Genomic DNA, 16,779 nt, shown 5'->3' with positions numbered 1-16,779 from the left:
TTCAAAACAATTTTAAACATACAGTTATACTTCAAAAATATATTTTCAATACTCATGTTCTTAAATCTTATGTTGATGTAAAATTAGCTGAGCATTGTCATCACCTGGACAGGCTGAGCATTGTCATTCCTTTCGTGAATTTGAGAAAACTTTATCAGTAACAAACATAATTTGCAAAATCATTTCATTTACCAAATATTTTTCTTATTGTCATTAATACTTTTCGGCATCATTTTAAAAGATTAAGTCTTTGATTTATTTTGATATATAATTTTATCAATAAAAATAAATTCAACTCATTTTCCAAAATTAGTTGAATGAATTTTTCAAGTATTATAGAGGTATTTAAAAAAATATTTTACATGCTCATTCAGTGCTTCATAAGACCTCATTGACATGTACTTTTAGAAACCTCATCAAAAGTGAAATTAAAACATGTATACAACACACACCAAGGTTGCAAATTGATATTTAAATGAGTAAAAAATGCTATCAAATGTGAGAAACTACACAAAGGAAGGTGCGAGTAATAAACACCATAAAAGGTCTAATATGAGGCTGAAATTTGCAGGTTTCCTTTAAACAATCATCTTTCAACTCCTTTCAGATCCCTCCTGTAATCAAACCAGTTTTGCTGTTTATTATAAAAATTGAAAAAAGAAAGATTACTAAAGGTTCTGAGACCCATACTCATCTGGGACATGAATTGTATAGTTGCAGTCAAATCTCACTTTTTGGGAACTGATGATTTGAAATATAGATTTCTTTAAAATTTGAAATACAATGAAAAAAATATGACCATGTTTAAAAATATTATTACAATGAAAAATTAATAAAAATACTGTGAAAAGAATTTTAAATTTTTTTTTATCATAACGCAACTAACTTTATGAACAGAATAAAAACAAACTTTTAAGACATACAGATATGAACAATAAAAGAAAAATATTTTTTAGAAGAAAAATATTGGATTATTTTCTTTCCTTAAAAAAAAAAACTATTATTTGAACTGAATTATATCAAGAAATAATTAATAAAGATACATTGAAAGTTTTTTTAACGGATAAAAGTTATACTTATTAACTTCACTGCATCTTAATAAATAATTTATTGAAAGCATTAAATAAATTTTACAGTTAGATAAAATAAAGTAGTGAATTAATCTTTAATATTAAGTAAAATGAATTAACATCAGTTAAGACCAGATAAAAAAAATTTTAAAATTAAAAAAAAATAATATTTAAAACACTAAAACAAATAATATGCTTAACAGCATTTCTAGTTAATTGATCTGATTTTATAAATATTTATATGAATTACTAAAAATATTTACAACAGGCAATGTATATTTCACATTAATTATGTAGTATACAAAACAAGTTCTAATTCTATAATATTAGAAGAAAAAATTTATCACAGAATTAAAAACTTAGAAAAGAAAATAATTTAGTTCTCATATTTATCAAGAATCCAACTAGTTCTTATAATTACTGTTGTTTAAATCCATGTTGCAAATTGAATGATAAAAATGTAAATAAAAATGCATAGTAAATAATTGGTATAAGAGAAAGTTCTGAGCACAGGTTTTCTATTCTTAGATTAGGAATGAAAATTTACCTTTTAGAAAGAAAAGACTCAGAAACAATCTTATGGCTATGAAAAGGTGGTGGAATTTTAGTTGAATCATTCTAAAAAACAATTCGTTTTGCATCCTACATCTTCATCATACTGAAAATTGAAAATATTTCTGAATAATTTATGTTAATTAAAATTAAGTTATTTAAAAACAAGCATTAGTTTCAGATATTAAAGAATAAATAGGTACTTTTATATCAAGCACTTCTGATATGTTTCTTCTTCTTAAAGATAATGAAATTCTGACACATTGTTATACTTGAAAAAAAAAAAAGAGATAATTCTTGTAAAATCATTCAAGTGAAATCAAGCATAATTAAGTATCAAGATTAAATTAGCTAGTGGTCAAAATGAACCAAATTAGGGTACACAGTTTAAATAACATAAGTTATGTTAGTACTATCCGGTGTGGCAGAATTTTTTTCAGGCTTTCTGAGACATACCTCTTTAATACTAATATGATATTTAACAATATAGATATTTAACAACAACAAATATACAAGATATTTAACAATAACAAATGTACAGACTTCAAAAAAAAAAAAAATAACTGTAACTTCAAAAAAGTTAAATTAATTAAATATATATATGAAAATTGGAGCAAATAAAAATTTTTTCTTAATTGAATATGTGATTTTTCTTATTCTAATATTATAAGCGATATTCTAGCCCTTTGTAGAAAGATAACACACTAATATTTCCTTTTTCGCACTTTATAATTCATAATCGCATTAAAAAAATAAAATCTGTAGCAGTAACTGCCGATAAAAAAGATAGACGACGAAATCATGCGAATCGGATTCTTCAAAAAGGGGTTACTAAACGCGTGTTTTCATTTTGAGATTTAGTTGTTGGGACGGATTTTAAAAACTATGTGGAAATCAATAGTAATAACTGCATGAAAAATTGGAACGAACATTTCCACAGAAAAGAAAATAAAAATTTTTACTTCATCATTCTTTATCTTTCATTATTTTCCAATTAGAATAGAAAAATCACAAGTATTTTTTTCCCCACTCCGAAATGCGAGAAAGGCATCTTTTGAATATAATTCTGAAGGAAAGATAAAATCGCTTGAAAATTTCGGCAGAAAAGAAAAGCAAAACTTTTTATTTCCCAAAGGAAAAATACTTCTGCAACAATGTCGCCACAATTCTAGCTCACTACACTGCTTCATTCAAAAAGCAGCACAAAGAAAAAGTAACGACTAATTTTAGTTTTTTTTGAAAGTTGAAATTTCAGCACATTTTGAAAGTTGAAATTTCAACAGTAGGGTTATTTTTTCAACATACTCAGAGTTACATAAACTAAAAAATAAATATTATATAAAATTAAAAAAAGAGCAGAATATCCAGTCTCATGGCTGAATAACATGATTGGCTATTTTAAAAATTAGGCCAAAAATTAAATACAATTAAAGCTCTTGATTCTTGCTTTTAATTTCTTTTGCTTTATGTGCAAACATGAAAAATAGTAAATTTATATAATAAAAGTAGACTATTTAAGAAGGTAAAAAATACCTCTGTTCTAGGCAAAATATCAGGATCAGTTTCGATTCTAACAATAATTTCACACATGATGATACCAAAAGAAAAAACATCAGCCTAAAATAAAATATCTTTTAAAATCTAATTTATACTTTCATTTATTAAACAAAAAAGATGGTTCACTGTTATCTTTTATGTAAGAGATAAATTTGAAAAGGAAAATTTAAAAATAAAATTACATCTTTTTTCTTAACAACTACTAATGAAACAAAATTTTCTTAGAATATTTAACGAAATTAGGTAATTAGAAAATTTTGTTACCATTTTTCAAAAGAAGTTTAATTTTTATTTAAAAGCAAAACAGTAACAGTAATGTCAGTTTATTATCATAATAATAATAATATGGACTACAATTTATTTATTTACACACTAAACTTTATTGCTATTCACAGGCAAACCACCAGGCCATCTATATTTCAAAGGCTATAAATGTCGCTAAAACCAAAACCACACACACGCATTGGCGACACATCTGTCACCTAGAAATATGTTAGGAATTTGCAGAATAGTAACGAAAAATAGAATTTTGCATTCATTTGTGTCGCCAATGCGTGTGTGTGGTAGACATCTGTCACCTAGAAATATGTTAGGAAATTGCAGAATAGTAACGAAAAATAGAATTTTGCATTCATTTCCATGCATTTAAATAAAACTTTGCTGCACAAATTTTATTGTTCAATGTGTAATATGGAATTTAAAATGCGTGGTGTTCAAATGGAATAAGAGAACGTATCTGGTACAAATTTTAAAAAATTTAAATGATGAAAACATGTTATTTTACATGTTGTGCTGTGCTTTGCATTCATGTAATGACCTTGAACCTTTACCAATTACAGACTTTGACATTTTTATTCATGAATTATTAATAAATAAAATAAAATTTTTTGCTCTTTTAGAATTGACTTTAAAATTTTATAATTTAGTTATTCAAAACTTTATAATTTTTAATCTAGTATTCTGTTAGGTCTAACTTTCTCTATTTTCTTCATTTACTTATTTGATCTCAGCATTTTAACGGCTAAGTTTAATCTATTTTTAGCTTCCTTATACTTAATTTTAATAAATACTTACCTTCAATCATTATGGGCTAATGAATCTAATTAGTTTTGAGGTGTTATAGATGGCAATAATTTTTGATGTGTAAATTGTACAAATTGACTTTTTTCTCAAGTTTGTTCATCATTAAAATTTTTTTAAAAAACTTAATGAATGGTTCTATTGGGCCATTCAATTTTCAGTGCTGGTGTGAACCCTAAATATCTGGAAAACTTCTTCATTAACTACCATACCACATAATTACCTTTTATTCATGACAGGTTTAACATGCACCTTGCAGAATAAACAATCAAGTTGTTCAATTTGTTACCAAGGTGGAGCTCCCAGCAGAACTCGAACCCGTGCCAACAAAACACTTTGCTGTCTTAACCTTTATTTTCTTCTTCCTTTTTTTCTTTTTAAACAGGTAAGTGAAGGCACAGGGAAGCACTTAAAATAGAACTTTGGAAATAGGCTCATCTATAAATTTTATTTTTTCACATTGTAAAGCCGAAGAGCTTGGGAAAATATAGTAAGCCAAATTAGAGTTTTTGGAAGAATGCAACTAGAGTGATTTTTGAATAGACAGATAACACGATATTTAAGTGAATTGTGCTATTATTTAAAAGAAATTTCAGAAATTCTGGAAACAATACTAAAGAACAGTTACATAGAAAAATATCTTTAGAAAAAGTGAGACTTTTCACTATACTGTCTTAAATCCTTTAATTGATTATGCTCATGCCATAGTTTTTGAAATGGAAAAAAAAAAACTGTATAAAATTACACATTATTAGCTCTCCATTTGAATATTTTAACTTTTCTTTGACACTTGAACATATGATTCAGTAACTGATAAGGATTACAACAACTTAAAAACTAAGCATCATAAAAAGTTATAATTAATCATAGCTCAAGAACAAATATACTATTTTTTAAAATTGTTACTTACGTTGATCTGAAAAAATCCTGACATAATATATAAACAAAATAGACACACATGAAATCTGTTCGAATATCTTCTACTTATAACAATGCTGTAATATAATATGATATACAGTAAACAGGTTTTTACAATGATCATCAGAGTAACATAGTTAGCCCTTTAAATAGAATAGACCACTAGTATTCATTTTGTATTAGAAAAGCATACTACATGTTAGTGTATGACAGCTTTTAATGTTTATAGCAATAAAGAGTTACAAATATGAGCTGACATTAATTTGTAACATTTTTTCCCTAGCTAAATATTAGTAACTCATTAGGAAGTAAAGACATTCCCAGATTGTACGTTAAATCAATTAGACACCTGAAATATAATCATAATCAATTTAATAAGAAATATATCAAAAACTATATTTTATTCAATTTGATCTACAAAAGAGGGGCACTGAGCACTTTATTCTTATACATTAATTGTTTAGATAATCAAGTTTTCTTTATTGAAATACTCTTTCTTTAATGAAACTGAGACACCTCATACATACTAAAGGGTACTTCATACCCTAACTACCTGGATTAATGGGATACCTACCAAGATACAACTGTCTCCTCCCATCATTTTAGGTATAAGGTTCTATAAGTATGTTACTATAAGACTATCATATGAATGATTAAATAAGCACTTAAATTTAATCAAATTATGAAAAGTTCGAAATACTAAATATTATCAGCAACTTTTTTTAATTACAGAGCAATAAAATAGAGAGGGGCTAAAACCACCCCAGTCATCTTTGTATTGTTAATACAATAATACTCATGAAGTTTTTGAAGGAGTGTAAATAAATATGACAAAAAGTGTCCTTGGAACACTGAAAATTATAAAGTAGATTAAAAAATATTTACCTTTTTACTATACCACTTTCCCTTTAAACACTCAGATGCATCCAATAAGGTGAACCAACAATTAGTAAACGTTTAATGCGATCCCTAAAATAAACAAATAATCTCTTAATACCTTAATAACGTCCTAATATCTGAATGAACAAATAACATCATAATATTTTAGAAAAAACAATTAGGCTTAATTATAAAAACCATTTAAATTTATAATTCAACAGAAAAAGTCTCAAAATAAGGACGAAAGAAGTTGAAATACTAGCATGTATAATTTAGACTTTGTTAAAAAGATATTTACACTTTTATTAAAAATATATATATACACATTAAGCTTATATTGAATTATTAAAATGCTTTTAAAACTGTTATATATTTTTGAGACATGCTAATTTTGATTGTAATTGAACAAATTCTACAAAAAAATTCTAATTTAAAAAAAGAGGAAAATCAGATCTTTTTTCCTTTATAGACACTTAGCGGTTATGCTGCAACAGTTATTGCGCAACATAGAAGTTTGTGTCACAAATGTGCAAACCCTTTAACAATTACAGAATTTTCACAGTTACAGAAAATATTTTTAATGGTAGCAAATGTAAAGTATTAATATTTTTTCTAACTAAATTTAAAATAAAATTGTTCACCACTACATGCAAATGATTTAAATTGATGTATGAAAAGTCTGATACACAAAAGCTCATTAACATTTAACAAAAATTCTATTTGTTTTAAAATTTCTGCTTTAGTTTACTACCACTAGAATAAATATAGCATTCATGATCACCAAGAACACTACAGGATAAAAGAGGACTTCTAAAATGACTATCCTTCCTTCATCTTTTTAAATTTTAATAATACAACAAAGCATTTTTTTCAGGGGACCGAAGTAAATAGATGTATAACAGAAAATCAAACAATTTAAATTTAATATTTCATAAGAACACAAATTTTGATAATGCAATAGCCATTGTTAAGATGACATTTAATGTTATCGATGTTGAAAAAAAATAGAAATAAGTTTAAAATAATCATACCATTACTTAATAATAAACCCCCTCCAATAAAATACAACCATTACTTAATAATAAACCCCCTCCAATAAAAGGCCAAGAGGAAGGCCCAAAAAGAGATGGAAAGAATGTGTGGAGAGGATTTTGCCATCCTAAAACCTTAAAATAAAGAACTGTAAATCAATTACTGGGAGAAGGGCAGAATGGGAAAAGCTTCTGAGGAAGGCCCAGGCTCACAAAGGGCTGTCATGCCAATGCTGGTGATGACTTAATAATTTGAGCACACAAAAATATACAATTCTTTCCATACACATAGGCAATTAAGAAGAAAAAAAATTGAAGGGGGAAAAATTATATTTTAGAGTCGAGGAAGCCTTGAGAGTTTCTGAAATCCATGGCAAATATTCAGAGATTACATAGAAAAAAAAACAAAGTACAGAAAACAAACATACAATCAATATTTTATGTTTTACAGTCATATAAACAAATTATTTTAACATAGCATACATTAAGAATAAACTGCGACTGCAAATAAATTACGGATAAATGCGATACAGATAAAATATGCTTTACTGTAACAATAAAAAAAAACTACAATTATCGCCATCTATTGGTACTTTCATCAGTGGAATCTACCAATCAAAAAGTGCTAACGTCATATATAGGAAACCAGAAATTCAAACGGTAGTTTTGAATTGAAAAATAGGTATTTATCCATTAGCTGGGTACCTTATCAGGGTTGCAAAAAACCCACCTGCCCAATAAAACCCGGCCGGGTTTTACTGGGTATAACCCACTCTGAAAAACCCGGTAAAACCCACCCTAAAGTGGGTTTTACTGGGTTTTTCTAAGATTGATTTCTTTTTTCATCCCCTGTTATATGAAAGAGCTATTCTATTGAAATATATATGTAATCTAGCCTAAAAAAAAATTAACCTACAGTGAAGAAACTAATTGTGTTGCTATATATATATATATATATATAACAATCCTAATGACAGTTTAATTCTTGTCTCCCAAGACAACTCAATATGCTTGTTCTGTAAAAGCTGTTCCAAGTTTTAGCCATTAATGTACTAGAAAAAATTTACAATATGAATCATCAGAAGTTTTGGTTATGAAATCAATCATGCATATATATATATATATATATATATATATATATATATATATATATATATATATATATATATATATATATATATATATATATATATATATATATATAACTATATATATATATATACATAATTGATCTATATATACATAATATATACATAATTGATCAGAAGTTTTGGTTATGAAATCAATCATATATATATATATATATATATATATATATATATATATATATATATATATATATATATATATATATATATATATATATATATACACAACTATATATATATATATACATAATTGATTTCGTAACCAAAACTTCTGATGATTCATATTGCAAATTTTTTCTAGTACATTAATGGCTAAAACTTGGAACAGCTTTTACAGAACAAGCATATCGAGTTGTCTTGGGAGACAAGAATTAAACTGTCATTAGGATTGTTATATATATATATATATATATATATATATATATATATATATATATATAACAATCAAAAACTAATTTAGTGCTAATAAGAACATAAAAGTCAACAGTTACAACATTATCAAAATTCTTACCAAAAATTGCTTCATTAAATATCATATTTTCATAATAAATTGCAAATCGAAAAAAAAAACATATTTCAACATAAGAAATCCATAAAAAAAAGGAAATCCAAGAAAAGGAAAATCCATAAAATAAGAAAAAAACTTTTTATCAACATTTCTTAAGCTTCACTTTAAAACACATTTAATATTGTATCAACTTTTTCCTTGATCTATTTTGTCAAAATTTTGATTACAAAAAATCATCTCAAATCTAAGATTTTGCCAAAACAACATTAAAAATTTTTTAATATGACTGTTGTACACAAATTCATATATGTAAGAAATGTACATGTTTGTGAAAATACTTAAAGTATACTGATATAAAAAGTAATATATGTTATGCAATAGCTGAATGTATCTATAATAGATAAAACACGTACATCAATAAAAATATGCAAGATAAGATCATTTTCCCTGTGACAAAACTCTCCACCACTAATGTCTCTCTGCAAGATACTTTTAATAATCAACAAACATATATCTTACTAATTTAAAATAACAAAAGCATTTACAAAAGGAAAAAATAAGAAAAAAATATGCATAATTTTTTTTTATTGAACATATAATAATTTTTTACTATCAAATCTGAGAAACTACACAAAGGAAGGTGCGAGTAATAAACACCATAACAGGTTTAAGTAGAGGTTGAAATTTGCAGGGTTCTTTCAAATAATCACATTTCAACTCCCTTCAGATTCCTTTTCTAATCAAACCAGTTTTGCTGTTTATTGCAAAAATTAAAAGAAAGAAAAATTAAAAAAAGAAAGATTACTAAAATGCCTTAAGTTCCAGAGACTCATACTTATCTGGGATATAAACTGTGTAGTTAATCACACTTTTGGGGGACTGCTGATTTTAATATAGATTTTTTAAAATTTAAAATACAATGAAAAAGATGTGAGCAGGTTTAGAAATATTATTATTACAATGAAAAATTAATAAAAATACTGTGAATGGAATTTCAAAATTTCTTTTATCATAACACAACTAACTTTTTGTACAGAATAAAAACAAAATTTTAAGAGATACAGATTTAAACAATAAAATAAAAATATTTTTAAGAAGAAAAATATTGGATTTTTTTTCTTTCATTAAAGAAAAACTATTATTTGAACTGAAGTATATTATGAAATAATTAAAAGATACATGGAAAGTTTTTTTTTTTTTTACAGGTAAAAGTTATATTTATTAACTTCTAATCAACACAGTAAAAACACATATTAAAAAAAATAACTTTACAGTTAGATAAAATTAAGTAGTGAATTAGTCTTTAATATAAAGTAAAATTAATTAGCATCAGTTAAGGCAAGTTTAAAAAAAAAATTATACATAAAATATTAAATTTTTTTAAAAAAATTTTTAAAACACAAAAACAAATAGTATTCTTAACAGCACTTCTAATCTAATAAATATTCAGATTACTAAATATATTTGCAGCAGGTAATGTGTATTTCACATTAATTATGTTGAATACAAAACATGTTCTAATTCTGCAATATTAGAAGAAAAAATTTATCACAGAATTAAAAACTTAAAAAAGATCATTTATAGAATAGAAATGCAAATTTACCTTTTAGAAAAAAAGACTCAGAAACAATCTTATGGCTATGAAAAGGTGGTGGAATTTTAGTTGAATCATTCTGAAATCCTTTTGTTTTACATCCTACATCTTCATCACACTGAAAAACGGAAATATTTCTGATTAATTTATTTTAATTAAAATTAAATTACTTAAAAACAAGTATTAGTTTCAGAAATCAAAAGAATAAATAAGTATTTTTAGTATCAAGTACTTTTAACCCTTTCTTAAAGATAAAGAAAATCTGACATATTTTTTATATATACAGTCAAACCCTGCTATAGTAAACATGGTTTATAGTGAACTCCTGGATATAGTGAACGAAATATTCGGTCCTGTGCCTTGCTAGACACGTATAATCTTATTTTTCGTAGATATAGTGAACCAAAAAAGTGAGGAAGTTGGATATAATGAACTTTTTTCGGTCTTCACTGATTTTTTTTCTTCATTTCTTTTGCAATAATTTTGAAATTTCTACAAAATAAATACATATAACTATTTTTAAGACCATCTATAGAGGGGAATGTAGCGATAAGCATTTTGTCTTGTTTGCTTCTTTTATCTCACTTTCCCATCCCTAAATAAACCAGGCAGATAGGAAACACACATTTGAGTAATCTCCTTTTTTAGGTATCTAATTCGTGTGATTTCATAAGCGATGTTTTTTTGGCGATTACTTCAACGGATTTCATGAATTTTAATTATATTTTTTATTATGTTTATTATTTACAAAAATCGTTATTTAGTGTCCCCCCACCAAAATGCGAGAATAACACTAATAATATTAGAATAAAAATTTTTTACATATTCAATAAATAAAAATTATATATTTTTAAACACAGTGCTTTTGTTATATATGTTTCTAATTTAAAATAACAAAAACACTGTGTTATATACTAATATCTTTTTGCAAGGTACTTTTAATAATAACAAACATATATGTTACTAATTTAAAATGTTTGTTATCATTAAAAGTATCTTGCAAAAAGATTTTAGTGCCAAGTGACAGTTTTGTCGCAGACAGCTCGAAAAAATTCTGCCACAAGGATCATTTAACTGTGTAAAACAGAGAATGGTCGTTCCCAAGAGGCTTCACTGCATTAGATTTCTTCTGAAAGGACATGAACTTTAAACCCTAAATATAGATAGAATTTCAGCTAATGTAAACCACTATTGATAAATTTACCTAGAATATGTCCATGGTAGTTCATTACTATTTAGAATCTCTTGCGGAATATTATCTTAATTTAAAATTCTGATAAAAGCAAAAATAATAACTCATTTCTAGCTTGATTTTGCATAAAAATATCAAGCAAGAAAATTATTTTACAAATAACATAGAACTAATAAATTTATTAAAATAGCCTTTAAACAACACTTACAAATAAATATACATACAAATTAAAACTTAATAAAAGAAAAAATTACTGTCCAAATAATATTTTAAATATTGAAAAAATTAATCACCGAAAAACTTTTATTACCACATTATTTATGTTAAGCAAAGTGAAATTACTTTAAATTTTTAACTTCCCATAAAAAGTTGAATATTTAGAATTACTAATAAGATTTCTTGCAGAAAAGAAGTTATTTAAACTGAACTTTTCTTTGTTGTAGTAATATTACCTAAAAATAAATAATATCAATTACTAATTGTATAATTTCACGAATAATAAGACATAGTTAATTTTCTCTTCAAATTTAATTCATGTATTTTACATAATTAAAACTTGGTAAGTACAAAGCACAAAAACAATACACCATACATTATTTTTTATTTGGTGATCATACCATCAGGCAATAAAACTGAATCTTAATGGTTTAAAGGGGTGACACCAAATATGTTAATTACTTAGTGCAGATGATTTTTTAACATACAAAATCAGACATAAAAACATACAATATCAGACTTGCAACAATTTACCTACTTAGAATCTCAAATTATGGGAGAAAAATCACTCTAGGAACAGGAAAATGTATTACCATTATCAAACAAAGAAACAACATTAGATAGAAATAAACAAAAGGTCTTGTTTAAATCATTAGAAAAGAAATGAATAAGTCTCTCCTCTCGAATAAAAATTGATGATGTAACCTTTCCAAACGCATACGCCTCCTCAATTTTTCTTTTCTTAGAACCATATTCAGAAGAGATGCAGCTTGAAGAATCACTATTTTTAACATTATCACTTTTTTGGAATCTTATACAAAGTTAAAGATGAGGAACTGCTTTTCATTGAGCAATCCTCTTTAAAAAAAAAAAATCATCAATGGTTGCTATTGTTCTATTACAGAAGCAAGGCACATGTAATAGATGGTTATCTACAGATAACCATCTTGTGGAAACATGGTTGAGGATTTTCTTTATCTCCGTATCATGAGGCTTTTGAAATTCTCTGAGTCGCTTTTTTCTTTTAGAACTTTTTCCTTGCCCTCAGAAAAGTTGAGGATCAATGAGTATTCATCAATCTTAAAAGGCAAGGTCCTCTTTCTGCAGCAAGTGACAACAGCAAGGCTACATTCCTATATGCTTTATGTAAAAACACCTGACTTCTGCCCCACCATTAGAGGAGTATTGTCAATTGATATGTGAAGTGATTTCAGGCTAGTTAAAACTAGATTACCAATAATTCACACCAGTTGAATCCCCTACTAAAACTGGCAGTGATAGTAACACACAGTCAACTTTAGCCTTGGAAGAATCCATTGGGTGTAAGTTGAAATAATTTATAACAATGGGATGCAGTTTGGATCACTGAAATTAATACAGTTCACAGAAACGGTAAAAGGGCTCTGTCACATTCAGTGTTTTTTAGACGCAATTTCTCGTACGATTGCCGAGGTTTTAGTTCTAGCACATCCATAACTTTTGGCAATTTTTGAATCCGGAAACATTTTTCGGAATAATTTCCCTGCATGATCAGAACAGCCGAGTGGTAAACTATGTTCCACAATGAATGCAGTGAACAAATATTCAGCTTTAGTAACGGCATTCTCGTGTGATGTGTTACTTTTCTCAAATAAATCAATCTTTTGACTGTTTTTAACCGCGATTCAATTATCTTTGTGTTTTTTAGTTTTAGCGTGAACACAAATGTCGTTGCGACCACCATGCGTTATAGAAAATTCCGATCAGCAAGGAGGAAATAAAGCATGAGTTAGATCTTTAGAAGATTTCTGAATGAAATCGAACTTTTTCAAATAACTCTACTCAAAATGCTGATAAGAAGTTTTTTTAGACATCATAAATTCAAAAACGTAGTGAGAAGCAAAACAACGTACGCAATTTCTCCAGGATTGTAAACATATTTTCTGTTGCCAGATGCTGTCAACTGAATTTGTTTAAAAAAAAAAGTTCGTCGGCGTTCAGTAGCCGAGTGAAACGTGAGGAAGGGCTCTACTGTAAATTTTGACCACCTTAAAACCTCTGCTTAGTCTTGCATATCATTCGGGGCAGGATTTACGTATAAGCTGAATAAGCTGTAGCTTGGGGCCCCGAGATGACAAGGGCCCCCAGATCCTACTTTCCCCCCTCTTTTTTCAAAGTTTTAATCGGAGCTGGGGCTCTCAGAACCCCACAATGCATTTTTTTCTTTCTTTTTTACATTGTCGGACATAATAAATATAAATAAATGACTGAATAAAACAAAAAAACTTTGTTGTCATTAGTAGGGAACATATCATCTTTCAAGCAATTTGAGTATTAATAAATTATTTATAAATAAAGAATTTTTTAGTTTAAAAGGTAAAAAAGTTTTTTTTTTGCCCCATCATTCGATCATCAGATAATTTAATATCTGTTTCTAAGGATCAGAATTCCCTTTTATTTTACTTTAAAATTGTACAAATGATATATTTGTTATTTGTTATTTCAGAAAAATAAAACCATGTGTGGATCGTGGTTTCATTTTTTACTGTGAGTTATGTGTATATGTTTAGGCATTAACCATGAACCGGTATGTGGTTTTATGATTTTAATAATAATTTAAATTGTAATAATTTTATTTTTATTGTCTATGTATCTACGTCTTCCTTATTAAATGTGTTTGTGAACGTCTGGCACTTGTTTTTCTTATATGTGGACCTGCAACCTCCCTTCCAAATTTTAATCTTTAGGGTTTTCAGGTCATTTTCGATGTCGTAGAGGATATTGTGCACCAATAAAGCAAAATAAGGGATAACATTCAAAACATGGCAAACCCTACCAATTATTTAGGTTGCGATATTATTGTTCTTAAACTTGTTTAAAGTTCACGACCTGTTAGAATTTATAAATTACAGAAAACTCTTTTGAATGGTAAAATTCTTAAGAGTACATTTAAACACAAATCGCAGCAATAAAACTTCTTAGAATATTAAGTGTTCATACATCACCTCGTAAGCATAGCATCAGAGGAGGAAACTTATCGAAAATGATACTATATCTACGACTATATCTACATAGTTTTAATTTGATAGTTCTTTTTCAATATCGGACATATTTTTCATCCTTTTATTACGAAAATAATTATACAAAATAATCTGTTGAACATTTCAAAAATAATATTTATAATAGACTGATTAAAAAATAGGCCTAGTTCTGAGCCAAATTTATTTCAATTTACAGCTAAATTCATTTAATATCGCATTTATGTAGTTAATTATTAATTTTCAGTTTAGATTTTTACTTCTGATAGATACTTTCATAGTTCATAATATATATTTTAATTCAGAACAGTTTTTAATTATTTATACATTATATTTTGAATAATTATTTTATTTCATTTAAATTTAAATGTTTTAATTAAATGATAAAGCATTTTTATAGCATTGATGAAAATACTTTTACTTGACAAAACAATTATACAGTGAATTCGCGATAACTCGAATCTGATAGGACTGACGAAAAACTTCGACATATCGGAAGTTCGACTTACCGTTAGTTTCGGTTTTGGACTTTCAAAATATTGTCGGATTATTTAATTAATGCTTATTAATTACAAATCTTCTAAATGCTTACAATATTTAAGATCATTTTTCTGACAAGCCATTTACGATAATACTGTTTGAAGCACTTTATGATACCCTGATCCATCGGCTACAACTTTGCTGTTGTGTTTGGCGGGAGAAACTACAAGTTTACGGCTTTCAAATTAGGTAGATCACTATGCGCTGTGCATTTATCCATTAAGAGAATCACTTTTCTTTTTTTAGCGAAGAATTTCCGATCCAATTTTCTTACATAGTCTTCAAATAAAACTGATTTCATCCAAAACTTTTTGTTAGATTTGCAATCCAAAGGATACGTTTTTACATTCTTGAAACATCGGGGATTTCGGTAAATACCGATAACAAGTAAGGGCAATTTCTCTGTCCTAGACGCATTTCGTTCAACTAGGACAGTCAAACGTTCCTCGCACACTTTGCCCCCTGAGCAGTTTTCATCCTTAAACATCATAGTCTTATTTGGAAGACATTTAAAAAATAAACCCATTTCATCAATATTGAAAACATCATTTTCACTGTATCTTTGAAGTAAATTTGGTAACGTTTCATTTAACCTCTGTTCACATACTTCAAGAGGGATAGGTTTAGCTTCTCCATGAAGAGTGCGAAAGACATTGTGTGTGTTTTGCAAAGAAAGGGGCAAGATATCAGCTCCAAGGTTTTTTTTTTCTTGCTTTAAAAGATCCAAAAAAATCGAGTTAAAGGGAGTAAAATTCGAGTAATCGAGAATAATTAACATGAAATTGAAGATAAAAGGGTCGGGACCTCATAAAAAAATCGAGTTATAGCAATATTCGAGTTATCGTACTTCGAGTTATAGCGAATTGACTGTATTACATAGTATTGTGATATTGATTTAGAACACAAGAAAAGTTTATTTTTATTACTGCGAAGGAAGGGAAAAATTAATTTTTAATTTTATAAGTTTAGAGCTACCACTAATTTTTAGTGAATACATTATATTCCTAAAAGAATATAGTTTTAATATCTATTTTACATTTTATAACCGTCGTTGAACAGCCGACCCTATTTTTTTGGGTTTACGACTACTAATGTTCTAATGTAATGTACTAATGTAATGTTTGAACCAATCCAGAAGACTAGGAAACTTCTGGATCAGTACCCCCGGAGGTATGATTTGTTAAAGGAACACAGAAGACTCTATGACCCGACAAATTTAACGTGCAGCAGTCACCATTTACTAGTCTTCGGCCGGCGGGGTCGAACCCACGAACTCTTGAACATGGGCCCAGTGCCCTACCAACCAGGCTATTCCGGCCTATTCTATTTGTAAAATCTATTTAATTTAATTTAATAACTGTCATTGAACAGTCGACCAAATGTTTGAGTTTACGACTACTAATGTTCAACTCCGTTGCCTTGTAATTTTGAACCAATCTGGAAGACAAGGGAACTGCTGGATCACGTATTGGGAGAA

General features: G+C 27.3%; 1 long non-coding RNA gene across 3 annotated transcripts in view; it reads right to left on the bottom strand.

Annotated features, from left to right (window-relative positions):
• Positions 1 to 14,056, bottom strand: part of LOC147810006 (uncharacterized) — a 29,729-nt gene extending 15,673 nt beyond the window's left edge. Inside the window, exons 1-4 of one of the 3 annotated variants that reach the window (XR_015434045.1) lie at positions 10,347 to 14,056; positions 6,063 to 6,146; positions 3,156 to 3,239; positions 1,618 to 1,728 (exon numbers count right to left, since the gene is read on the bottom strand). This is a non-coding gene — a long non-coding RNA (uncharacterized LOC147810006). Of the gene's footprint in view, positions 1 to 1,617; positions 1,729 to 3,155; positions 3,662 to 3,757; positions 6,008 to 6,062; positions 6,147 to 10,346 lie in introns of those variants that run through there. The other 2 variants (XR_015434044.1, XR_015434046.1) reach the window with 2 other exon arrangements.
• Positions 14,057 to 16,779: the final 2,723 nt, after the last annotated feature.

Source organism: Parasteatoda tepidariorum, chromosome 5 (genome assembly GCF_982258835.1).
Source record: "Parasteatoda tepidariorum strain Cologne lab strain chromosome 5, Ptep-v5.0, whole genome shotgun sequence".
Lineage (NCBI taxonomy): Eukaryota > Metazoa > Arthropoda > Arachnida > Araneae > Theridiidae > Parasteatoda > Parasteatoda tepidariorum.
This window is presented reverse-complemented; position numbering and strand designations above follow the sequence as displayed.